Source organism: Nansenia antarctica (genome assembly GCF_963989245.1).
Source record: "Nansenia antarctica genome assembly, chromosome: 3".
NCBI classification, from domain to species: Eukaryota; Metazoa; Chordata; class Actinopteri; order Argentiniformes; family Microstomatidae; genus Nansenia; species Nansenia antarctica.
The window spans coordinates 83,921,772-83,949,320 of record NC_137688.1 but is presented as its reverse complement, the minus strand read 5'-3'; positions in this window follow the sequence as shown (position 1 = coordinate 83,949,320).

Below are 27,549 nucleotides of genomic sequence, written 5' to 3'. Positions count from 1 at the left end.
GTTGGTTTATTGAGACCTCTGTGTGTCTGTACAGGTTTGATGGATACATTTTGTCAATTTCCTGTCTCCTGTGTGTCATTTCCTATCTTCCTGTCTCCCACCCTGCAGTCGCCATGTACCTGTAAGCTCCTCCCACTTTGATTTAAGCTCCTCCCACTTTGATTTAAGCTCCGCCCACTTTGACTTAAGCTCCTCCCACTTTGATTTAAGCTCCTCCCACTTTGACTTAAGCTCCTCCCACTTTGATTTAAGCTCCGCCCACTTTGACTTAAGCTCCTCCCACTTATACACACGCTCCGCCCACTTTGACTTAAGCTCCGCCCACTTTGACACAAGCTCCCTCCGGGCTAGGTTAAAGGACTTTAGCTCAGCAACCGTAAGTGCCACAGACACGGTTCAGATATTTTCCGAATCGGCTCGGGCCCGCCGAACACATATTCGAGTCCCGACTCGGTTGCGGCGCCCCCTGTGGCCAGAATTCATAACTCCCCTCCTAGCTGTGAGCTAGAGGTCTGGTTTTCACATATGTCGAACATCTTGGTGAGACAAGTGTTTACCCAGAGTTTCGGCTTGATCAGCCATTCGTGGCCCAAACGGGGAGCTTTGACGTAAGTGCGAAATCCGTAATTAAAGGGGGCGCCACGGAGTGACCGTTTGAGCTAGCGCCTCGAAACTCGGGGCACGCGACCGGACCCCTGTGACGCTTCATCGTGCCGATTTTTGGGTGACTGGGACTTTCTGGCACCGATTTCTGTTTTTCATCCTAGGCTTTCATCCTAGGGTGCAACTGCGTACAGTCTAGGTAGGTCGTTTGTTGGCAAATGAAAGAAAATTGGAATTAATCAATTAAGCCACTCCCACTTTGACACAAGCTCCGCCCACTAAATGTCTAAGCCACTCCCACTCCCACCTAAGCTCCGCCCACTTTGACACAAGCTCCGCCCACTTTTGACACAAGCTCCGCCCACAATTTGAATTAACCAATTAAGCCACTCCCACTTAGACACAAGCTCCTCCCACTTTGATTTAAGCTCCGCCCACTTTGATTTAAGCTCCTCCCACTTTGATTTAAGCTCCTCCCGCTTTGATTTAAGCTCCGCCCACTTTGACTTAAGCTCCTCCCACTTTGACTTAAGCTCCGCCCACTTTGACTTAGGCTCCTCCCACTTTGATTTAAGCTCCTCCCACTTTGATTTAAGCTCCGCCCACTTTGACCTAAGCGCCTCCCACTTTGACTTAAGCTCCTCCCACTTTGACTTAAGCTCCTCCCACTTTGATTTAAGCTCCTCCCACTTTGACTTAAGCTCCTCCCACTTTGATTTAAGCTCCTCCCACTTTGATTTAAGCTCCGCCCACTTTGACTTAAGCTCCACCCACTTTGACCTAAGCTCCTCCCACTTTGATTTAAGCTCCTCCCACTTTGATTTAAGCTCCTCCCACTTTGATTTAAGCTCCGCCCACTTTGATTTAAGCTCCTCCCACTTTGACTTAAGCTCCGCCCACTTTGACTTAGGCTCCTCCCACTTTGATTTAAGCTCCTCCCACTTTGATTTAAGCTCCGCCCACTTTGACCTAAGCGCCTCCCACTTTGACTTAAGCTCCTCCCACTTTGACTTAAGCTCCTCCCACTTTGATTTAAGCTCCTCCCACTTTGACTTAAGCTCCTCCCACTTTGATTTAAGCTCCTCCCACTTTGATTTAAGCTCTGCCCACTTTGACTTAAGCTCCACCCACTTTGACCTAAGCTCCTCCCACTTTGATTTAAGCTCCTCCCACTTTGATTTAAGCTCCTCCCACTTTGATTTAAGCTCCGCCCACTTTGACTTAAGCTCCTCCCACTTTGACTTAAGCTCCTCCCACTTTGACTTAAGCGCCTCCCACTTAGATTTAAGCTCCTCCCACTTTGCCTTAAGCTCCGCCCACTTTGACTTAAGCTCCTCCCACTTTGACTTAAGCTCTTCCCACTTTGACTTAAGCTCCGCCCACTTTGACTTAAGCTCCTCCCACTTTTATTTAAGCTCCTCCCACTTTGATTTAATCTCCTCCCACGTTGATTTAAGCTCCTCCCACTTTGATTTAAGCTCCGCCCACTTTGACTTAAGCTCCTCCCACTTTGATTTAAGCTCCTCCCACTTTGATTTAAGCTCCGCCCACTTTGACTTAAGCTCCTCCCACTTTGATTTAAGCTCCTCCCACTTTGACTTAAGCTCATCACACTTTGATTTAAGCTCCGCCCACTTTGACTTAAGCGCCGCCCACTTTGACTTAAGCTCCTCCCACTTTGATTTAAGCTCCTCCCACTTAGACCTAAGCTCCGCCCACTTTGACTTAAGCTCCTCCCACTTTGACTTAAGCTCCTCCCACTTTGATTTAAGCTCCTCCCACTTAGACCTAAGCTCCGCCCACTTTGACTTAAGCTCCTCCCACTTTGACTTAAGCTCCTCCCACTTAGATTTAAGCTCCTCCCACTTTGCCTTAAGCTCCGCCCACTTTGACTTAAGCTCCTCCCACTTTGACTTAAGCTCCTCCCACTTTGACTTAAGCTCCGCCCACTTTGACTTAAGCTCCTCCCACTTTGATTTAAGCTCCTCCCACTTTGATTTAAGCTCCTCCCACTTTGATTTAATCTCCTCCCACGTTGATTTAAGCTCCTCCCACTTTGATTTAAGCTCCGCCCACTTTGACTTAAGCTCCTCCCACTTTGATTTAAGCTCCTCCCACTTTGATTTAAGCTCCGCCCACTTTGACTTAAGCTCCTCCCACTTTGATTTAAGCTCCTCCCACTTTGACTTAAGCTCATCACACTTTGATTTAAGCTCCGCCCACTTTGACTTAAGCTCCTCCCACTTATACACAAGCTCCGCCCACTTTGACTTAAGCTCCTCCCACTTTGATTTAAGCTCCTCCCACTTAGACTTAAGCTCCGCCCACTTTGACTTAAGCTCCTCCCACTTTGACTTAAGCTCCTCCCACTTTGATTTAAGCTCCGCCCACTTTGACTTAAGCTCCGCCTACTTTGACTTAAGCTCCGCCCACTTTTACACAAGCTCCGCCCACTTTTACACACGCTCCGCCCACTTTGACTTAAGCTCCGCCCACTTTGACTTAAGCTCCTCCCACTTTGATTTAAGCTCCTCCCACTTTGATTTAAGCTCCGCCCACTTTGACTTAAGCTCCTCCCACTTTGATTTAAGCTCCGCCCACTTTGATTTAAGCTCCGCCCACTTTGACCTAAGCGCCTCCCACTTTGACTTAAGCTCCTCCCACTTTGACTTAAGCTCCTCCCACTTTGATTTAAGCTCCTCCCACTTTGACTTAAGCTCCTCCCACTTTGACTTAAGCTCCTCCCACTTTGATTTAAGCTCCTCCCACTTTGATTTAAGCTCCGCCCACTTTGACTTAAGCTCCACCCACTTTGACCTAAGCTCCTCCCACTTTGATTTAAGCTCCTCCCACTTTGATTTAAGCTCCTCCCACTTTGATTTAAGCTCCACCCACTTTGACCTAAGCTCCTCCCACTTTGATTTAAGCTCCTCCCACTTTGATTTAAGCTCCTCCCACTTTGACTTAAGCTCCGCCCACTTTGACTTAAGCTCCTCCCACTTTGACTTAAGCTCCTCCCACTTTGACTTAAGCGCCTCCCACTTAGATTTAAGCTCCTCCCACTTTGCCTTAAGCTCCGCCCACTTTGACTTAAGCTCCTCCCACTTTGACTTAAGCTCTTCCCACTTTGACTTAAGCTCCGCCCACTTTGACTTAAGCTCCTCCCACTTTGATTTAAGCTCCTCCCACTTTGATTTAAGCTCCTCCCACTTTGATTTAATCTCCTCCCACGTTGATTTAAGCTCCTCCCACTTTGATTTAAGCTCCGCCCACTTTGACTTAAGCTCCTCCCACTTTGATTTAAGCTCCTCCCACTTTGATTTAAGCTCCGCCCACTTTGACTTAAGCTCCTCCCACTTTGATTTAAGCTCCTCCCACTTTGACTTAAGCTCATCACACTTTGATTTAAGCTCCGCCCACTTTGACTTAAGCGCCGCCCACTTTGACTTAAGCTCCTCCCACTTTGATTTAAGCTCCTCCCACTTAGACCTAAGCTCCGCCCACTTTGACTTAAGCTCCTCCCACTTTGACTTAAGCTCCTCCCACTTTGATTTAAGCTCCGCCCACTTTGACTTAAGATCCGCCTACTTTGACTTAAGCTCCGCCCACTTTTACACAAGCTCCGCCCACTTTTACACACGCTCCGCCCACTTTGACTTAAGCTCCGCCCACTTTGACTTAAGCTCCTCCCACTTTGATTTAAGCTCCTCCCACTTTGATTTAAGCTCCGCCCACTTTGACTTAAGCTCCTCCCACTTTGATTTAAGCTCCGCCCACTTTGACACAAGCTCCGCCCACTTTGACACAAGCTCCGCCCACTTTGACACAAGCTCCGCCCACTTTGACTTAAGCTCCGCCCACTTTGACTTAAGCTCCTCCCACTTTGACTTAAGCTCATCCCACTTTGATTTAAGCTCCTCCCACTTTGACTTAAGCTCCTCCCACTTTGACTTAAGCTCCTCCCACTTTGATTTAAGCTCCTCCCACTTTGATTTAAGCTCCTCCCACTTTGATTTAAGCTCCTCCCACTTTGATTTAAGCTCCACCCACTTTGACCTAAGCTCCTCCCACTTTGATTTAAGCTCCTCCCACTTTGATTTAAGCTCCTCCCACTTTGACTTAAGCTCCGCCCACTTTGACTTAAGCTCCTCCCACTTTGACTTAAGCTCCTCCCACTTTGACTTAAGCGCCTCCCACTTAGATTTAAGCTCCTCCCACTTTGCCTTAAGCTCCGCCCACTTTGACTTAAGCTCCTCCCACTTTGACTTAAGCTCCTCCCACTTTGACTTAAGCTCCGCCCACTTTGACTTAAGCTCCTCCCACTTTGATTTAAGCTCCTCCCACTTTGATTTAAGCTCCTCCCACTTTGATTTAATCTCCTCCCACGTTGATTTAAGCTCCTCCCACTTTGATTTAAGCTCCGCCCACTTTGACTTAAGCTCCTCCCACTTTGATTTAAGCTCCTCCCACTTTGATTTAAGCTCCGCCCACTTTGACTTAAGCTCCTCCCACTTTGATTTAAGCTCCTCCCACTTTGACTTAAGCTCATCACACTTTGATTTAAGCTCCGCCCACTTTGACTTAAGCTCCTCCCACTTATACACAAGCTCCGCCCACTTTGACTTAAGCTCCTCCCACTTTGATTTAAGCTCCTCCCACTTAGACTTAAGCTCCGCCCACTTTGGCTTAAGCTCCTCCCACTTTGACTTAAGCTCCTCCCACTTTGATTTAAGCTCCGCCCACTTTGACTTAAGCTCCGCCTACTTTGACTTAAGCTCCGCCCACTTTTACACAAGCTCCGCCCACTTTTACACACGCTCCGCCCACTTTGACTTAAGCTCCGCCCACTTTGACTTAAGCTCCTCCCACTTTGATTTAAGCGCCTCCCACTTTGATTTAAGCTCCGCCCACTTTGACTTAAGCTCCTCCCACTTTGATTTAAGCTCCGCCCACTTTGACACAAGCTCCGCCCACTTTGACACAAGCTCCGCCCACTTTGACACAAGCTCCGCCCACTCCAGCTCATTAACATACAGCTCATTAACATACAGCTCATTAACATACAGCTCATTAACATACAGCTCATTAACATACACACACAGACACACGTATACACACAGAGACACACACAGCTAATTAACATACAGCTCATTAGCATACAGCTCATTAACATACAGCTCATTAGCATGAATCTCATTAACATACAGCTCATTAACATACAGCTCATTAACATACACACACACACAGACACACGTATACACACACAGAGACACACACACAGCTAATTAACATACAGCTCATTAACATACAGCTCATTAACATACAGCTCATTAGCATGAATCTCATTAACATGAATCTCATTAACATACAGCTCATTAACATACAGCTCATTAACATACACACACACAGACACACATATACACACACAGCTAATTAACATACAGCTAATTAACATACAGCTCATTAACATGAAGCTCATTAACATACAGCTCATTAGCATGAAGCTCATTAGCATGCAGCTCATTAACATACAGCTCATAAACATATACACAGACACACGTATACACACAGAGACATTAGCATGAAGCTCATTAACATGAAGCTCATTAACATACAGCTCATTAGCATGAAGCTCATTAGTAGGAAGCTCATTAACATACAGCTCATTAACATACATAAACATACATACTCATACACACACATCCACACATACTCATACACACATACTCATATCCACATACTCATACACACACATCCACACACATACTCATACACACACATCCACACACATATACACATACTCACACATCCACACACATACTCATACACACATCCACATATACACATACTCATACACACATATCCACACTCATACACACACATCCACACACACTCATACAGCTCATTAACACATATATACACACACATCCAGTCACACGGTGAGACACATTGAATGTAGACATCCAGTCACACACGCGCACAGACACGTCCAGCAGGTCTGATAATGGTCTGACTGGATTCGCCTCGAAGAGTAGATGTTCTTTGGTGTGTTTGGTGTCCAAAACGGTCATTGCATTCCCCCATAGAGACTCGGGCCGGTACATGAGTCTTCTCACTGACACAGAAGAAGAAGAAGAAAAAAAAAAAAAATAAATAAATATTTTGAGGCGGGATTTTTCAAAAATATATTTTCAAAAGGGAAAATTCCTCTCTCTCTCTCTCTCTCTCTCTCTCTCTCTCTCTCTCTCTCTCTCTCTCTCTCTCTCTCTCTCTCTGGACTGAGCCCAGGAATTTTTTTTTTTTCTTCCTGTTTGTCCTTCAAATTGAAAAGTGCAAAGTGACCTGCCCGCCTGGGATTCGAACCCAGGACTACAAAGTCTACCTTGCGGCAGACTTACACACTGAGCTAACGAGCCAGTCATACAAACATATAAAAAAAAAAAATCTCGACATCTACTGGCCAGTGTGGAATCGCGGACATTGGCTGTCAGAGAATAGAATCCTATTATCCCATTTCTCTCTTCCTCTAGAATGACCTGTCGTTGTCTCCGTGTGTCTCCGTGTGTGTCTGTCTTTATTGAAATTGACAAGAAATGATGGACAATGACTCCACGCGGGGCTCGATCCTGGGTGGCTGCACGTCTCTCTCTCTGTCTGTCTTCTGAGACACAGGAGGGACTTCCGCATTAGCGGTGTTAGCTTAGCAATCTCGTTGTGTTTTAACTTCAGTTTAACATGACTTCCCGGGGTCGTAGAGGGCTGGGGTTAGGCTTCAAATGACCGTGTAGACCTAATGAACCTACTCAGCAACATCTTGTGTTTATACTCCCTTCACAGCCACTGTTATACGTCCCGTAGTGTGACTCTTACCGGGGTTAATAACGTATGGTTCCCCGCGGGTTAGGAGAACAATTCCAACACCCCCGGATAGACCAGAGGACAGGGAATCTAAAACCATTTGAATGGTGTCTCTACGACCTTCCTATCACCCCCCATCATCATCATCATCATCAGCATCAGCATCAGCATCACACACACAGGCCACAGGCCACTTCCACTTACCACCACTGGAGGGAGACAGACACATATACCTGAGTGAGCCTGGCTGCAGCACTCAGCATCTGCACTCAAGCTCCAGCCGAGTGTGTGTGTGTGTGTGTGTGTGTGTGTGTGTGTGTGTGTGTGTGTGTGTGTGTGTGTGTGTGTGTGTGTTGTGTGTGTGTATGTGTGTGTGTCTCTGTGTGTTTGGGTGAATCTCATGTTCTCATGTTTATCAAGCTTTACACAAGCTGTCATCTGGTCATAGCATCATCACCATCACTGTGTTCCCTGTGCTGTGTGTGTGTGGTGTAGAAGCATCTCTTCTTCTTTGTTACTTTTTAAAATCTGGGTTTCAATGTTTTTGGTTAAAGAAGCAAGAAAGTGTGAACCCCCAGTCTGACTGATCATGTGACTGGTCATGTGACTGGTCATGTGACTGGTCAGCTCGAGCTCCATTTGATTTATTCCAGATATTCTTGAGAGAATCGTCAATATTTTGTCCTGTGTCGGGGTTTCATGTTAAGATTGTTCTGATGAGGTGATGATATTTTGGTGGTGGCTTTCTTGTTTTTATAACTTCCAGTTATGGAACTGTTACTTGTTCTCTCTCTGTGTATGTACGGTAAACAATATCTCTCTCTTGTTCTCCGTGATCTTTCAATGATAAAAAAACGTTCTTTGGGAAGTCAACATTTCAGTTTTTTCGTCTTCCCCCCCCCCATCCCCTCTTCATCTTCCTCCGCTCCCTCAACGTCTGACAGAGTCTCAACCGAGTTTGAGAGAACCGGGAGATGTGAGGGCTCAAGGTGAGGTATCTGCGCTGGTCCTGACCCCCACAGGCTTCGAGCCTCCTCCTCCCGCCACCATGCTATGAACCCCCCCCCCCCCCATCCATTCATCCAGTCAGTCAGTCAGTCCCTAGCCCCCCCGGTCCATCCAGGATGTCTCCCCCCTCCTCCCATTAGACGCTTATGAGGGGATCTGAATGGGGTGTGTTGGTGTTGTTGGTGCTTTAAGTGCGTGCCCCCCGCCTGTTGTGATTGTGCCCCCCCCCCCCCCCCCCGGTCTGCATGACGCCGCTCTGCTTGTGTGCTGCATAACCGCCAGTCAGTCGCATGCTCACGACCCCGCAATCAACACCCTGCATGGTCGTGTTGTCGGTTTATTGAGACCTCTGTGTGTCTGTACAGGTTTGATGGATACATTTTGTCCACTTCCTGTCTCCTGTGTGTCATTTCCTGTCTTCCTGTCTCCCACCCTGCAGTCGTACTTGACTTAAGCGCCTCCCACTTTGACTTAAGCTCCTCCCACTTTGACTTAAGCGCCTCCCACTTTGATTTAAGCTCCTCCCACTTTGCCTTAAGCTCCGCCCACTTTGACTTAAGCTCCTCCCACTTTGACTTAAGCTCCTCCCACTTTGACTTAAGCTCCGCCCACTTTGACTTAAGCTCCTCCCACTTTGATTTAAGCTCCTCCCACTTTGATTTAAGCTCCTCCCACTTTGATTTAAGCTCCTCCCACGTTGATTTAAGCTCCTCCCACTTTGATTTAAGCTCCTCCCACTTTGATTTAAGCTCCGCCAACTTTGACTTAAGCTCCTCCCACTTTGATTTAAGCTCCTCCCGCTTTGATTTAAGCTCCGCCCACTTTGACTTAAGCTCCTCCCACTTTGATTTAAGCTCCTCCCACTTTGACTTAAGCTCCTCCCACTTTGATTTAAGCTCCTCCCACTTTGACTTAAGCTCCTCCCACTTTGATTTAAGCTCCGCCCACTTTGACTTAAGCTCCGCCCACTTTAACTTAAGCTCCGCCCACTTTGACTTAAGCTCCTCCCACTTTGACTTTAGCTCCTCCCACTTTGACTTAGGCTCCTCCCACTTTGATTTAAGCTCCGCCCACTTTGACTTAAGCTCCTCCCACTTTGACTTAAGCTCCTCCCACTTTGATTTAAGCTCCTCCCACTTTGATTTAAGCTCCTCCCACTTTGATTTAAGCTCCGCCCACTTTGACTTAAGCTCCGCCCACTTTGACTTAAGCTCCTCCCACTTTGACTTTAGCTCCTCCCACTTTGACTTAGGCTCCTCCCACTTTGATTTAAGCTCCGCCCACTTTGACTTAAGCTCCTCCCACTTTGCCTTAAGCTCCTCCCACTTTGCCTTAAGCTCCTCCCACTTTGATTTAAGCTCCGCCCACTTTGACTTAAGCTCCTCCCACTTTAACCTAAGCTCCTCCCACTTTGATTTAAGCTCCTCCCACTTTGCTTTAAGCTCCTCCCACTTTGCCTTAAGCTCCGCCCACTTTAACCTAAGCTCCTCCCACTTTGACTTAAGCTCCTCCCACTTTGCCTTAAGCTCCTCCCACTTTGACTTAAGCTCCTCCCACTTTGACTTAAGCTCCTCCCACTTTGACTTTAGCTCCTCCCACTTTGACTTAGGCTCCTCCCACTTTGATTTAAGCTCCGCCCACTTTGACTTAAGCTCCTCCCACTTTGCCTTAAGCTCCTCCCACTTTGCCTTAAGCTCCTCCCACTTTGATTTAAGCTCCGCCCACTTTGACTTAAGCTCCTCCCACTTTAACCTAAGCTCCTCCCACTTTGATTTAAGCTCCTCCCACTTTGCTTTAAGCTCCTCCCACTTTGCCTTAAGCTCCGCCCACTTTAACCTAAGCTCCTCCCACTTTGACTTAAGCTCCTCCCACTTTGCCTTAAGCTCCTCCCACTTTGACTTAAGCTCCTCCCACTTTGACTTAAGCTCCGCCCACTTTGACTTAAGCTCCTCCCACTTTGATTTAAGCTCCGCCCACTTTGACTTAAGCTCCTCCCACTTTGACTTAAGCTCCTCCCACTTTGCCTTAAGCTCCTCCCACTTTGACTTAGGCTCCTCCCACTTTGATTTAAGCTCCGCCCACTTTGACTTAAGCTCCTCCCACTTTGCCTTAAGCTCCTCCCACTTTGCCTTAAGCTCCTCCCACTTTGATTTAAGCTCCGCCCACTTTGACTTAAGCTCCTCCCACTTTAACCTAAGCTCCTCCCACTTTGCTTTAAGCTCCTCCCACTTTGCCTTAAGCTCCGCCCACTTTAACCTAAGCTCCTCCCACTTTGACTTAAGCTCCGCCCACTTTGACTTAAGCTCCTCCCACTTTGACTTAAGCTCCGCCCACTTTGACTTAAGCTCCTCCCACTTTGACTTAAGCTCCTCCCACTTTGATTTAAGCTCCTCCCACTTTGACTTAAGCTCCTCCCACTTTGACTTAAGCTCCGCCCACTTTGACTTAAGCTCCGCCCACTTTGACTTAAGCTCCTCCCACTTTGACTTAAGCTCCTCCCACTTTGATTTAAGCTCCTCCCACTTTGATTTAAGCTCCTCCCACTTTGATTTAAGCTCCGCCCACTTTGACTTAAGCTCCTCCCACTTTGACTTAAGCTCCTCCCACTTTGACTTAAGCTCCTCCCACTTTGACTTAAGCTCCGCCCACTTTGACTTAAGCTCCTCCCACTTTGATTTAAGCTCCGCCCACTTTGACTTAAGCTCCTCCCACTTTGACTTAAGCTCCGCCCACTTTGACTTAAGCTCCTCCCACTTTGATTTAAGCTCCTCCCACTTTGATTTAAGCTCCGCCAACTTTGACTTAAGCTCCTCCCACTTTGATTTAAGCTCCTCCCGCTTTGATTTAAGCTCCGCCCACTTTGACTTAAGCTCCTCCCACTTTGATTTAAGCTCCTCCCACTTTGACTTAAGCTCCTCCCACTTTGATTTAAGCTCCTCCCACTTTGACTTAAGCTCCTCCCACTTTGATTTAAGCTCCGCCCACTTTGACTTAAGCTCCGCCCACTTTAACTTAAGCTCCGCCCACTTTGACTTAAGCTCCTCCCACTTTGACTTTAGCTCCTCCCACTTTGACTTAGGCTCCTCCCACTTTGATTTAAGCTCCGCCCACTTTGACTTAAGCTCCTCCCACTTTGACTTAAGCTCCTCCCACTTTGATTTAAGCTCCTCCCACTTTGATTTAAGCTCCTCCCACTTTGATTTAAGCTCCGCCCACTTTGACTTAAGCTCCGCCCACTTTGACTTAAGCTCCTCCCACTTTGACTTTAGCTCCTCCCACTTTGACTTAGGCTCCTCCCACTTTGATTTAAGCTCCGCCCACTTTGACTTAAGCTCCTCCCACTTTGCCTTAAGCTCCTCCCACTTTGCCTTAAGCTCCTCCCACTTTGATTTAAGCTCCGCCCACTTTGACTTAAGCTCCTCCCACTTTAACCTAAGCTCCTCCCACTTTGATTTAAGCTCCTCCCACTTTGCTTTAAGCTCCTCCCACTTTGCCTTAAGCTCCGCCCACTTTAACCTAAGCTCCTCCCACTTTGACTTAAGCTCCTCCCACTTTGCCTTAAGCTCCTCCCACTTTGACTTAAGCTCCTCCCACTTTGACTTAAGCTCCTCCCACTTTGACTTTAGCTCCTCCCACTTTGACTTAGGCTCCTCCCACTTTGATTTAAGCTCCGCCCACTTTGACTTAAGCTCCTCCCACTTTGCCTTAAGCTCCTCCCACTTTGCCTTAAGCTCCTCCCACTTTGATTTAAGCTCCGCCCACTTTGACTTAAGCTCCTCCCACTTTAACCTAAGCTCCTCCCACTTTGATTTAAGCTCCTCCCACTTTGCTTTAAGCTCCTCCCACTTTGCCTTAAGCTCCGCCCACTTTAACCTAAGCTCCTCCCACTTTGACTTAAGCTCCTCCCACTTTGCCTTAAGCTCCTCCCACTTTGACTTAAGCTCCTCCCACTTTGACTTAAGCTCCGCCCACTTTGACTTAAGCTCCTCCCACTTTGATTTAAGCTCCGCCCACTTTGACTTAAGCTCCTCCCACTTTGACTTAAGCTCCTCCCACTTTGCCTTAAGCTCCTCCCACTTTGACTTAGGCTCCTCCCACTTTGATTTAAGCTCCGCCCACTTTGACTTAAGCTCCTCCCACTTTGCCTTAAGCTCCTCCCACTTTGCCTTAAGCTCCTCCCACTTTGATTTAAGCTCCGCCCACTTTGACTTAAGCTCCTCCCACTTTAACCTAAGCTCCTCCCACTTTGCTTTAAGCTCCTCCCACTTTGCCTTAAGCTCCGCCCACTTTAACCTAAGCTCCTCCCACTTTGACTTAAGCTCCGCCCACTTTGACTTAAGCTCCTCCCACTTTGACTTAAGCTCCGCCCACTTTGACTTAAGCTCCTCCCACTTTGACTTAAGCTCCTCCCACTTTGATTTAAGCTCCTCCCACTTTGACTTAAGCTCCTCCCACTTTGACTTAAGCTCCGCCCACTTTGACTTAAGCTCCGCCCACTTTGACTTAAGCTCCTCCCACTTTGACTTAAGCTCCTCCCACTTTGATTTAAGCTCCTCCCACTTTGATTTAAGCTCCTCCCACTTTGATTTAAGCTCCGCCCACTTTGACTTAAGCTCCTCCCACTTTGACTTAAGCTCCTCCCACTTTGACTTAAGCTCCTCCCACTTTGACTTAAGCTCCGCCCACTTTGACTTAAGCTCCTCCCACTTTGATTTAAGCTCCGCCCACTTTGACTTAAGCTCCTCCCACTTTGACTTAAGCTCCGCCCACTTTGACTTAAGCTCCTCCCACTTTGATTTAAGCTCCTCCCACTTTGATTTAAGCTCCGCCAACTTTGACTTAAGCTCCTCCCACTTTGATTTAAGCTCCTCCCGCTTTGATTTAAGCTCCGCCCACTTTGACTTAAGCTCCTCCCACTTTGATTTAAGCTCCTCCCACTTTGACTTAAGCTCCTCCCACTTTGATTTAAGCTCCTCCCACTTTGACTTAAGCTCCTCCCACTTTGATTTAAGCTCCGCCCACTTTGACTTAAGCTCCGCCCACTTTAACTTAAGCTCCGCCCACTTTGACTTAAGCTCCTCCCACTTTGACTTTAGCTCCTCCCACTTTGACTTAGGCTCCTCCCACTTTGATTTAAGCTCCGCCCACTTTGACTTAAGCTCCTCCCACTTTGACTTAAGCTCCTCCCACTTTGATTTAAGCTCCTCCCACTTTGATTTAAGCTCCTCCCACTTTGATTTAAGCTCCGCCCACTTTGACTTAAGCTCCGCCCACTTTGACTTAAGCTCCTCCCACTTTGACTTTAGCTCCTCCCACTTTGACTTAGGCTCCTCCCACTTTGATTTAAGCTCCGCCCACTTTGACTTAAGCTCCTCCCACTTTGCCTTAAGCTCCTCCCACTTTGCCTTAAGCTCCTCCCACTTTGATTTAAGCTCCGCCCACTTTGACTTAAGCTCCTCCCACTTTAACCTAAGCTCCTCCCACTTTGATTTAAGCTCCTCCCACTTTGCTTTAAGCTCCTCCCACTTTGCCTTAAGCTCCGCCCACTTTAACCTAAGCTCCTCCCACTTTGACTTAAGCTCCTCCCACTTTGCCTTAAGCTCCTCCCACTTTGACTTAAGCTCCTCCCACTTTGACTTAAGCTCCTCCCACTTTGACTTTAGCTCCTCCCACTTTGACTTAGGCTCCTCCCACTTTGATTTAAGCTCCGCCCACTTTGACTTAAGCTCCTCCCACTTTGCCTTAAGCTCCTCCCACTTTGCCTTAAGCTCCTCCCACTTTGATTTAAGCTCCGCCCACTTTGACTTAAGCTCCTCCCACTTTAACCTAAGCTCCTCCCACTTTGATTTAAGCTCCTCCCACTTTGCTTTAAGCTCCTCCCACTTTGCCTTAAGCTCCGCCCACTTTAACCTAAGCTCCTCCCACTTTGACTTAAGCTCCTCCCACTTTGCCTTAAGCTCCTCCCACTTTGACTTAAGCTCCTCCCACTTTGACTTAAGCTCCGCCCACTTTGACTTAAGCTCCTCCCACTTTGATTTAAGCTCCGCCCACTTTGACTTAAGCTCCTCCCACTTTGACTTAAGCTCCTCCCACTTTGCCTTAAGCTCCTCCCACTTTGACTTAGGCTCCTCCCACTTTGATTTAAGCTCCGCCCACTTTGACTTAAGCTCCTCCCACTTTGCCTTAAGCTCCTCCCACTTTGCCTTAAGCTCCTCCCACTTTGATTTAAGCTCCGCCCACTTTGACTTAAGCTCCTCCCACTTTAACCTAAGCTCCTCCCACTTTGCTTTAAGCTCCTCCCACTTTGCCTTAAGCTCCGCCCACTTTAACCTAAGCTCCTCCCACTTTGACTTAAGCTCCGCCCACTTTGACTTAAGCTCCTCCCACTTTGACTTAAGCTCCGCCCACTTTGACTTAAGCTCCTCCCACTTTGACTTAAGCTCCTCCCACTTTGATTTAAGCTCCTCCCACTTTGACTTAAGCTCCTCCCACTTTGACTTAAGCTCCGCCCACTTTGACTTAAGCTCCTCCCACTTTGACTTAAGCTCCGCCCACTTTGACTTAAGCTCCGCCCACTTTGACTTAAGCTCCTCCCACTTTGACTTAAGCTCCTCCCACTTTGATTTAAGCTCCTCCCACTTTGATTTAAGCTCCTCCCACTTTGATTTAAGCTCCGCCCACTTTGACTTAAGCTCCTCCCACTTTGACTTAAGCTCCTCCCACTTTGACTTAAGCTCCTCCCACTTTGACTTAAGCTCCGCCCACTTTGACTTAAGCTCCTCCCACTTTGATTTAAGCTCCGCCCACTTTGACTTAAGCTCCTCCCACTTTGACTTAAGCTCCGCCCACTTTGACTTAAGCTCCTCCCACTTTGACTTAAGCTCCTCCCACTTTGATTTAAGCTCCTCCCACTTTGACTTAAGCTCCTCCCACTTTGACTTAAGCTCCGCCCACTTTGACTTAAGCTCCTCCCACTTTGACTTAAGCTCCGCCCACTTTGACTTAAGCTCCGCCCACTTTGACTTAAGCTCCTCCCACTTTGACTTAAGCTCCTCCCACTTTGATTTAAGCTCCTCCCACTTTGATTTAAGCTCCTCCCACTTTGATTTAAGCTCCGCCCACTTTGACTTAAGCTCCTCCCACTTTGACTTAAGCTCCTCCCACTTTGACTTAAGCTCCTCCCACTTTGACTTAAGCTCCGCCCACTTTGACTTAAGCTCCTCCCACTTTGATTTAAGCTCCGCCCACTTTGACTTAAGCTCCTCCCACTTTGACTTAAGCTCCGCCCACTTTGACTTAAGCTCCTCCCACTTTGACTTAAGCTCCGCCCACTTTGACTTAAGCTCCTCCCACTTTGACTTAAGCTCCTCCCACTTTGATTTAAGCTCCTCCCACTTTGATTTAAGCTCCGCCCACTTTGACTTAAGCTCCTCCCACTTTCATTTAAGCTCCTCCCGCTTTGATTTAAGCTCCGCCCACTTTGATTTAAGCTCCGCCCACTTTGACTTAAGCTCATTACTTATAACTCCCCTCCTGAGTGAGCTAGAGGTCTGGTTTTCACATATGTGGAACATCTCGGTGAGACAAGTGTTTACCCAGAGTTTCGGCTTGATCGGCCATTCGTAAGTGCAGAGAACTCATAACTCCCCTCCTAGCTGTGAGCTAGAGGTCTGGTTTTCACATATGTGGAACATCTCGGTGAGACAAGTGTTTACCCAGAGTTTCGGCTCAATCGGCCATTCGTGGCCCAAACGGGGAGCTTTGACGTGAGTGCGAAATCCGTAATTAAAGGGGTCGCCACGGAGCGACCGTTTGAGCTAGCGCCTCGAAACTCGGGGCACGCGACCGGACCCCTGTGACGCTTCACGGTGCCGATTTTTGGGTGACTGGGACTTTCTGGCACCGATTTCTGGTTTTCATCCTAGGGCTTCAACCTAGGGTACAACTGCGTACAGTCTAGGTAGGTCGTTTGTTGGCAAATGAAAGAAAATTGGAATTAATCAATTAAGCCACTCCCACTTTGACACAAGCTCCGCCGACTAAATGTCTAAGCCACTCCCACTCCCACTTAAGCTCCGCCCACTTTGACACAAGCTCCGCCCACTTTGACTTAAGCTCCGCCCACTAACTGTCTAAGCCACTCCCACTTTCACACAAGCTCCGCCCACTAACTGTCTAAGCCACTCCCACTCCCACTTAAGCTCCGCCCACTTTGACACAAGCTCCGCCCACTTTGACTTAAGCTCCGCCCACTAACTGTCTAAGCCACTCCCACTTTCACACAAGCTCCGCCCACTAACTGTCTAAGCCACTCCCACTCCCACTTAAGCTCCGCCCACTTTGACACAAGCTCCGCCCACTTTTACACAGCTCATTAACATACAGCTCATTAGCATGAATCTCATTAGCATGAAGCTCATTAACATACAGCTCATTAACATACACACAGCTAATTAACATACATCTCATTAACATACAGCTCATTAGCATGAATCTCATTAGCATGAAGCTCATTAACATACAGCTCATTAACATACACACACAGCTCATTAACATACAGCTCATTAACATGACCATTCACATTCACATTCACATATGCCCAGGAGCTCAGATGTCACTGGTTATTCCTCACCCTTGTGACCTCAGGTCATAGAGAGAGATGTTAAACGCGTGCATCCACTATCTTCACCCTAACGTTTTTTTTTTTTTTTTTTTTACTTTCTTTTTAGATGAAAGCTTAGGTGAAAGCATTTTTTTAACTTTTTTTTTTGGACAGATCTGTCGTCTGTAACTTCAGTTTAACATGACTTCCCGGGGTCGTAGAGGGCTGGCGTTAGGCTTCAAATGACCGTGTAGACCTAAGGAACTTAAATATGAAAACCACGTGTTTCTACCACATTCATAGCCAGCGTTATACGTCCCGTAGTGTGACCCCTCCCGGGGTTAATAACGTATGGTTCCCCGCGGGTTAGGAGAACAATTCCAACACCCCCGGATAGACCAGAGGACAGGGAATCTAAAACCATTTGAATGGTGTCTCTACGACCTTCCTATCACCCCCCATCATCATCATCATCAGCATCATCATCACACACACACAGGCCACAGGCCACTTCCACTTACCACCACTGGAGGGAGACAGACACATATACCTGAGTGAGCCTGGCTGCAGCACTCAGCATCTGCACTCAAGCTCCAGCCGTGTCCAGTGTGTGTGTGTGTGTGTGTGTGTGTGTGTGTGTGTGTGTGTGTATACAGTGTGTATACACACACACAGGACTGAAGGAAGATGTACAAATCCAATAACAATGATTCAAAATAAGTTTTAATACAAGACAAGATTGTCTTCCTTTAGACGTGTTAACTCTTCCTTTAGACGTGTTAACTCTTCCTTTAGACGTGTTAACTCTTCCTTTAGACGTGTGTGCTCTTCCTTGAGTTTCTTGGTTTGCACTGTGAGAAAATAAACAGTCGTGTTCAGAGTGAGCTTCTACCCTCTACCCTACCCAGTTGTGAGCTTCTACCCTCAACCTGACTATATATATATATATATCTTTCAGGTAAATTGTTTGCATGTGTTTTGCACGCTAACAACAATATTGTGGGGTTGACTCACCAGTGGTCTTAGTGTTATTATGGACCTTATTAGGGACCATAGCATCCCCATGACAATGTCCGTTGGCAGTGCTGTTTCCCATCCGTCTAGTCTATAAAAGAGAAATCGTCGTTTTATCAAGAAAGCTAGTTGACATAGTTGACATAGTTTGATTGAGCAGTAATTCACTTACGATATCTCTGACTCTCCTTGTTATCCGCTCCAGAAAGGCAGATCTTGGTTCGTTCCTCAGATTCCACAGAGGTCTGATCTGTCAGACAGATTTAGACAATACAATATGATCAATCAAGAGTTTATGTGTGGTTACTCTAATTACTGTAAGACATGGTTCCCTCGTTGGTCTTAAAAATCCTTAATGGCTAAAATTCAGCAATCCAATTCATAAGGCCTAAAAAAGGTCCCGAATTTCTGTTATTCGGTCTAGAAATGAGGTGCTAGGTCTTAAAAACGAGATCCTGCAAGGAAATCAGTCTGAAATCACTCCTCCCACTTTGACCTAAGCTCCGCCCACTTTGATTTAAGCTCCGCCCACTTTGATTTAAGCTCCTCCCACTTTGACTTAAGCTCCTCCCACTTTGATTTAAGCTCCTCCCACTTTGATTTAAGCTCCTCCCACTTTGATTTAAGCTCCTCCCACTTTGACTTAAGCTCCTCCCACTTTGATTTAAGCTCCGCCCACTTTGACTTAAGCTCCTCCCACTTTGACTTAAGCTCCTCCCACTTTGACTTAAGCTCCGCCCACTTTGACTTAAGCTCCTCCCACTTTGACTTAAGCTCCGCCCACTTTGACTTAAGCTCCGCCCACTTTGACTTAAGCTCCTCCCACTTTGACTTAAGCTCCTCCCACTTTGACTTAAGCTCCGCCCACTTTGACTTAAGCTCCTCCCACTTTGATTTAAGCTCCGCCCACTTTGACTTAAGCTCCTCCCACTTTGACTTAAGCTCCGCCCACTTTGACTTAAGCTCCTCCCACTTTGATTTAAGCTCCACCCACTTTGACTTAAGCTCCTCCCACTTTGACTTAAGCTCCGCCCACTTTGACTTAAGCTCCGCCCACTTTGACTTAAGCTCCTCCCACTTTGACTTAAGCTCCTCCCACTTTGACTTAAGCTCCTCCCACTCCCACTTAAGCTCCGCCCACTTTGACTTAAGCTCCTCCCACTTTGATTTAAGCTCCTCCCACTTAGACTCAAGCTCCTCCCACTTTGACTTAAGCTCCTCCCACTTTGACTTAAGCTCCTCCCACTTTGATTTAAGCTCCTCCCACTTTGATTTAAGCTCCTCCCACTTTGATTTAAGCTCCTCCCACTTTGACTTAAGCTCCTCCCACTTTGACTTAAGCTCCACCCACTTTGACTTAAGCTCCTCCCACTTTGACTTAAGCTCCTCCCACTTTGACTTAAGCTCCACCCACTTTGACTTAAGCTCCTCCCACTTTGATTTAAGCTCCTCCCACTTTGATTTAAGCTCCGCCCACTTTGACTTAAGCTCCGCCCACTTTAACTTAAGCTCCTCCCACTTTAACTTAAGCTCCTCCCACTTTGACTTAAGCTCCTCCCACTTTGTCTTAAGCTCCGCCCACTTTGACTTAAGCTCCTCCCACTTTAACTTAAGCTCCTCCCACTTTGACTTAAGCTCCTCCCACTTTGACTTAAGCTCCTCCCACTTTGATTTAAGCTCCTCCCACTTTGATTTAAGCTCCGCCCACTTTGACTTAAGCTCCGCCCACTTTAACTTAAGCTCCTCCCACTTTAACTTAAGCTCCTCCCACTTTGACTTAAGCTCCTCCCACTTTGTCTTAAGCTCCGCCCACTTTGACTTAAGCTCCTCCCACTTTGACTTAAGCTCCGCCCACTTTGACTTAAGCTCCTCCCACTTTGACTTAAGCTCCTCCCACTTTGACTTAAGCTCCTCCCACTTTGACTTAAGCTCCTCCCACTTTGATTTAAGCTCCTCCCACTTTGATTTAAGCTCCGCCCACTTTGACTTAAGCTCCTCCCACTTTCATTTAAGCTCCTCCCGCTTTGATTTAAGCTCCGCCCACTTTGATTTAAGCTCCGCCCACTTTGACTTAAGCTCATTACTTATAACTCCCCTCCTGAGTGAGCTAGAGGTCTGGTTTTCACATATGTGGAACATCTCGGTGAGACAAGTGTTTACCCAGAGTTTCGGCTTGATCGGCCATTCGTAAGTGCAGAGAATTCATAACTCCCCTCCTAGCTGTGAGCTAGAGGTCTGGTTTTCACATATGTCGAACATCTCGGTGAGACAAGTGTTTACCCAGAGTTTCGGCTCAATCGGCCATTCGTGGCCCAAACGGGGAGCTTTGACGTGAGTGCGAAATCCGTAACTAAAGGGGGCGCCACGGAGCGACCGTTTGAGCTAGCGCCTCGAAACTCGGGGCACGCGACCGGACCCCTGTGACGCTTCACGGTGCCGATTTTTGGGTGACTGGGACTTTCTGGCACGGAGTTCTGGTTTTCATCCTAGGGCTTCAACCTAGGGTACAACTGCGTACAGTCTAGGTAGGTCGTTTGTTGGCAAATGAAAGAAAATTGGAATTAATCAATTAAGCCACTCCCACTTTGACACAAGCTCCGCCCACTAAATGTCTAAGCCACTCCCACTCCCACTTAAGCTCCGCCCACTTTGACACAAGCTCCGCCCACTTTGACTTAAGCTCCGCCCACTAACTGTCTAAGCCACTCCCACTTAGACACAAGCTCCGCCCACTAAATGTCTAAGCCACTCCCACTCCCACTTAAGCTCCGCCCACTTTGACACAAGCTCCGCCCACTTTTACACAGCTCATTAACATACAGCTCATTAGCATGAATCTCATTAGCATGAAGCTCATTAACATACAGCTCATTAACATACACACAGCTAATTAACATACATCTCATTAACATACAGCTCATTAGCATGAATCTCATTAGCATGAAGCTCATTAACATACAGCTCATTAACATACACACACAGCTAATTAACATACAGCTCATTAACATACAGCTCATTAACATGACCATTCACATTCACATATGCCCAGGAAGTCAGATGTCACTGGTTATTCCCCACCCTTGTGACCACAGGTCATAGAGAGAGATGTTAAATGCGTGCATCCACTATCTTCACCCTATCGTTTTTTTTTTTTTTTTTTTTTTTTTTTTATCACATTTTTTTTTTTTTGTTCCCTGCCCCATAGGCTTTTATGATCGTGAGATCACGCTGTATCCAAAAAGGGGTAAGCCCCCGGTGAGGGCTAGCATGGCCTAAACGTGCAGGAAGCTTAATAACATCACGTCCCGGGGTCGTAGAGGCCTGGGGTTAGGCTTAAAATGACCGTGTAGACCTAATGAACTTAAATATGAAATATGGTGTTTCTGTGACACCTACGCTTGCTGAGCTAAAGTCCTTTAACCGAGCCAGGGAGACCTAAGCTAACCTAGCTAGGTGGCACGGGGACTTAGACGTTTTTTTTTCATTTTTTTTTTTTTTTACTTTCTTTTTAGATGAAAGCTTAGGTGAAAGCATTTTTGTAACTTTTTTTTTTTGACAGATCTGTCGTCTGTAACTTCAGTTTAACATGACTTCCCGGGGTCGTAGAGGGCTGGCGTTAGGCTTCAAATGACCGTGTAGACCTAAGGAACTTAAATATGAAAACCACGTGTTTCTACCACATTCATAGCCAGCGTTATACGTCCCGTAGTGTGACCCCTCCCGGGGTTAATAACGTATGGTTCCCCGCGGGTTAGGAGAACAATTCCAACACCCCCGGATAGACCAGAGGACAGGGAATCTAAAACCATTTGAATGGTGTCTCTACGACCTTCCTATCACCCCCCATCATCATCATCATCAGCATCATCATCACACACACACAGGCCACAGGCCACTTCCACTTACCACCACTGGAGGGAGACAGACACATATACCTGAGTGAGCCTGGCTGCAGCACTCAGCATCTGCACTCAAGCTCCAGCCGTGTCCAGTGTGTGTGTGTGTGTGTGTGTGTGTGTGTGTGTGTGTGTGTGTGTGTGTGTGTGTGTGTGTGTATACAGTGTGTATACACACACACAGGACTGAAGGAAGATGTACAAATCCAATAACAATGATTCAAAATAAGTTTTAATACAAGACAAGATTGTCTTTCTTTAGACGTGTTAACTCTTCCTTTAGACGTGTTAACTCTTCCTTTAGACGTGTTAACTCTTCCTTTAGACGTGTGTGCTCTTCCTTTAGACGTGTTAACTCTTCCTTTAGACGTGTGTGCTCTTCCTTGAGTTTCTTGGTTTGCACTGTGAGAAAATAAACAGTCGTGTTCAGAGTGAGCTTTCTACCCTCTACCCTACCCAGTTGTGAGCTTCTACCCTCAACCTGACTATATATATATATATATATCTTTCAGGTAAATTGTTTGCATGTGTTTTGCACGCTAACAACAATATTGTGGGGTTGACTCACCAGTGGTCTTAGTGTTATTATGGACCTTATTAGGGACCATAGCATCCCCATGACAATGTCCGTTGGCAGTGCTGTTTCCCATCCGTCTAGTCTATAAAAGAGAAATCGTCGTTTTATCAAGAAAGCTAGTTGACATAGTTGACATAGTTTGATTGAGCAGTAATTCACTTACGATATCTCTGACTCTCCTTGTTATCCGCTCCAGAAAGGCAGATCTTGGTTCGTTCCTCAGATTCCACAGAGGTCTGATCTGTCAGACAGATTTAGACAATACAATATGATCAATCAAGAGTTTATGTGTGGTTACTCTAATTACTGTAAGACATGGTTCCCTCGTTGGTCTTAAAAATCCTTAATGGCTAAAATTCAGCAATCCAATTTAGGCCATAAGGCCTAAAAAAGGTCCCAAATTTCTGTTATTCGGTCTAGAAATGAGGTGCTAGGTCTTAAAAACGAGATCCTGCAAGGAAATCAGTCCGAAATCACTCCTCCCACTTTGACACAAGCTCCTCCCACTTTGACTTAAGCTCCTCCCACTTTGACTTAAGCTCCTCCCACTTTGACTTAAGCTCCGCCCACTTTGCCTTAAGCTCCGCCCACTTTGCCTTAAGCTCCTCCCACTTTGACTTAAGCTCCTCCCACTTTGACTTAAGCTCCTCCCACTTTGATTTAAGCTCCGCCCACTTTGATTTAAACTCCTCCCACTTTGACTTAAGCTCCTCCCACTTTAACCTAAGCTCCTCCCACTTTGACTTAAGCTCCGCCCACTTTGACTTAAGCTCCGCCCACTTTAACCTAAGCTCCTCCCACTTTGACTTAAGCTCCTCCCACTTTGACTTAAGCTCCGCCCACTTTGACTTAAGCTCCGCCCACTTTGACTTAAGCTCCTCCCACTTTGACTTAAGCTCCGCCCACTTTGCCTTAAGCTCCGCCCACTTTGCCTTAAGCTCCTCCCACTTTGACTTAAGCTCCTCCCACTTTGACTTAAGCTCCTCCCACTTTGATTTAAGCTCCGCCCACTTTGATTTAAGCTCCGCCCACTTTGACTTAAGCTCCTCCCACTTTGATTTAAGCTCCTCCCACTTTGATTTAAGCTCCGCCCACTTTGACTTAAGCTCCTCCCACTTTGATTTAAGCTCCGCCCACTTTGACTTAAGCTCCTCCCACTTTGACTTAAGCTCCTCCCACTTTGATTTAAGCTCCTCCCACTTTGATTTAAGCTCCTCCCACTTTGATTTAAGCTCCTCCCACTTTGATTTGAGCTCCGCCCACTTTGATTTAAGCTCCTCCCACTTTGATTTAAGCTCCTCCCACTTTGATTTAAGCTCCGCCCACTTTTACACAAGCTCCTCCCACTTTGATTTAAGCTCCTCCCACTTTGATTTAAGCTCCTCCCACTTTGACTTAAGCTCCTCCCACTTTGACTTAAGCTCCTCCCACTTTGATTTAAGCTCAGCCCACTTTGACTTAAGCTCCTCCCACTTTGATTTAAGCTCCTCCCACTTTGATTTAAGCTCCGCCCACTTTTACACAAGCTCCTCCCACTTTGATTTAAGCTCCTCCCACTTTGATTTAAGCTCCTCCCACTTTGACTTAAGCTCCTCCCACTTTGACTTAAGCTCCTCCCACTTTGACTTAAGCTCCGCCCACTTTGACTTAAGCTCCGCCCACTTTGACTTAAGCTCCTCCCACTTTGATTTAAGCTCCGCCCACTTTTACACAAGCTCCTCCTACTTTGACGTAAGCTCCTCCCACTTTGACTTAAGCTCCTCCCACTTTGATTTAAGCTCCGCCCACTTTGACTTAAGCTCCGCCCACTTTGACTTAAGCTCCGCCCACTTTGACTTAAGCTCCTCCCACTTTGATTTAAGCTCCTCCCACTTTGATTTAAGCTCCGCCCACTTTGACTTAAGCTCCTCCCACTTTGATTTAAGCTCCTCCCACTTTGATTTAAGCTCCGCCCACTTTTACACAAGCTCCTCCCACTTTGATTTAAGCTCCTCCCACTTTTATTTAAGCTCCTCCCACTTTGACTTAAGCTCCTCCCACTTTGACTTAAGCTCCTCCCACTTTGACTTAAGCTCCGCCCACTTTGACTTAAGCTCCTCCCACTTTGATTTAAGCTCCTCCCACTTTGCCTTAAGCTCCTCCCACTTTGATTTAAGCTCCGCCCACTTTGACTTAAGCTCCTCCCACTTTGATTTAAGCTCCTCCCACTTTGACTTAAGCTCCGCCCACTTTGACTTAAGCTCCGCCCACTTTGACTTAAGCTCCTCCCACTTTGACTTAAGCTCCTCCCACTTTGACCTAAGCTCCGCCCACTTTGCCTTAAGCTCCTCCCACTTTGACTTAAGCTCCTCCCACTTTGATTTAAGCTCCGCCCACTTTGATTTAAGCTCCGCCCACTTTGACTTAAGCTCATTACTTATAACTCCCCTCCTGAGTGAGCTAGAGGTCTGGTTTTCACATATGTGGAACATCTCGGTGAGACAAGTGTTTACCCAGAGTTTCGGCTTGATCGGCCATTCGTAAGTGCAGAGAATTCATAACTCCCCTCCTAGCTGTGAGCTAGAGGTCTGGTTTTCACATATGTGGAACATCTCGGTGAGACAAGTGTTTACCCAGAGTTTCGGCTTGATCGGCCATTCGTGGCCCAAACGGGGAGCTTTGACGTAAGTGCGAAACCCGTAATTAAAGGGGGCGCCACGGAGCGACCGTTTGAGCTAGCGCCTCGAAACTCGGGGCACGCGACTGGACCCCTGTGACGCTTCACGGTGCCGATTTTTGGGTGACTGGGACTTTCTGGCACCGAGTTCTGGTTTTCATCCTAGGGCTTCAACCTAGGGTGCACCTGCGTACAGTCTAGGTAGGTCGTTTGTTGGCAAATGAAAGAAAATTGGAATTAATCAATTAAGCCACTCCCACTTAGACACAAGCTCCGCCCACTAAATGTCTAAGCCACTCCCACTCCCACTTAAGCTCCGCCCACTTTGACACAAGCTCCGCCCACTTTTGACACAAGCTCCGCCCACTAACTGTCTAAGCCACTCCCACTTTGACACAAGCTCCGCCCACTAACTGTCTAAGCCACTCCCACTTAGACACAAGCTCCGCCCACTTTGACTTAAGCTCCGCCCACTTTTACACAGCTCATTAACATACAGCTCATTAGCATGAATCTCATTAGCATGAAGCTCATTAACATACAGCTCATTAACATATACACACAGCTAATTAACATACATCTCATTAACATACAGCTCATTAGCATGAATCTCATTAGCATGAAGCTCATTAACATACAGCTCATTAACATACACACACAGCTAATTAACATACATCTCATTAACATACAGCTCATTAGCATGAAGCTCATTAGCATGAAGCTCATTAACATGAAGCTCATTAACATACAGCTCATTAACATACACACACAGCTCATTAACATACAGCTCATTAGCATGAATCTCATTAGCATTAAGCTCATTAACATACACACACAGCTCATTAACATACAGCTCATTAACATGACCATTCACATTCACATAAGCCCAGGAAGTCAGATGTCACTGGTTATTCCACACCCTTGTGACCTCAGGTCACAGAGAGAGATGTTAAACGCGTGCATCCACTATCTTCACCCTATCGTTTTTTTTTTTTTGTTTTTTTTTTTTTGTTCCCTGCCCCATAGGCTTTTATGATCGTGAGATCACGCTGTATCCAAAAAGGGGTAAGCCCCCGGTGAGGGCTAGCATGGCCTAAACGTGCAGGAAGCTTAATAACATCACGTCCCGGGGTCGTAGAGGCCTGGGGTTAGGCTTAAAATGACCGCGTAGACCTAAGGAACAGAAATGTGAAACCCGCGTGTCTCTACCCCCTTCATAGCCAAAGTTATACGTCCCGTAGTGTAATCCGCGGTTAGCATGTGACGAATCTGCGGGGGGGTCAATAGCGTCACGTCCCGGGGTCGCAGAGGGCTGGGGTTAGGCTTAAAATGACCGTGTAGACCTAATGAACTTAAATATGAAATATGGTGTTTCTGTGACACCTACGCTTGCTGAGCTAAAGTCCTTTAACCGAGCCAGGGAGACCTAAGCTAACCTAGCTAGGTGGCACGGGGACTTAGACGTTTTTTTTTCATTTTTTTTTTTTTTTACTTTCTTTTTAGATGAAAGCTTAGGTGAAAGCATTTTTTTAACTTTTTTTTTTGGACAGATCTGTCGTCTGTAACTTCAGTTTAACATGACTTCCCGGGGTCGTAGAGGGCTGGCGTTAGGCTTCAAATGACCGTGTAGACCTAATGAACTTAAATATGAAAACCTTGTGTTTCTACCACATCCATAGCCAGCGTTATACGTCCCGTAGTGTGACCTCTCCCGGGGTTAATAACGTATGGTTCCCCGCGGGTTAGGAGAACAATTCCAACACCCCCGGATAGACCAGAGGACAGGGAATCTAAAACCATTTGAATGGTGTCTCTACGACCTTCCTATCACCCCCCATCATCATCATCATCAGCATCATCATCACACACACACAGGCCACAGGCCACTTCCACTTACCACCACTGGAGGGAGACAGACACATATACCTGAGTGAGCCTGGCTGCAGCACTCAGCATCTGCACTCAAGCTCCAGCCGTGTCCAGTGTGTGTGTGTGTGTGTGTGTGTGTGTGTGTGTGTGTGTGTGTGTGTATACAGTGTGTATACACACACACAGGACTGAAGGAAGATGTACAAATCCAATAACAATGATTCAAAATCAGTTTTAATACAAGACAAGATTGTCTTTCTTTAGACGTGTTAACTCTTCCTTTAGACGTGTTAACTCTTTCTTTAGACGTGTTAACTCTTCCTTTAGACGTGTTAACTCTTCCTTTAGACGTGTGTGCTCTTCCTTGAGTTTCTTGGTTTGCACTGTGAGAAAATAAACAGTCGTGTTCAGAGTGAGCTTCTACCCTCTACCCTACCCAGTTGTGAGCTTCTACCCTCAACCTGAC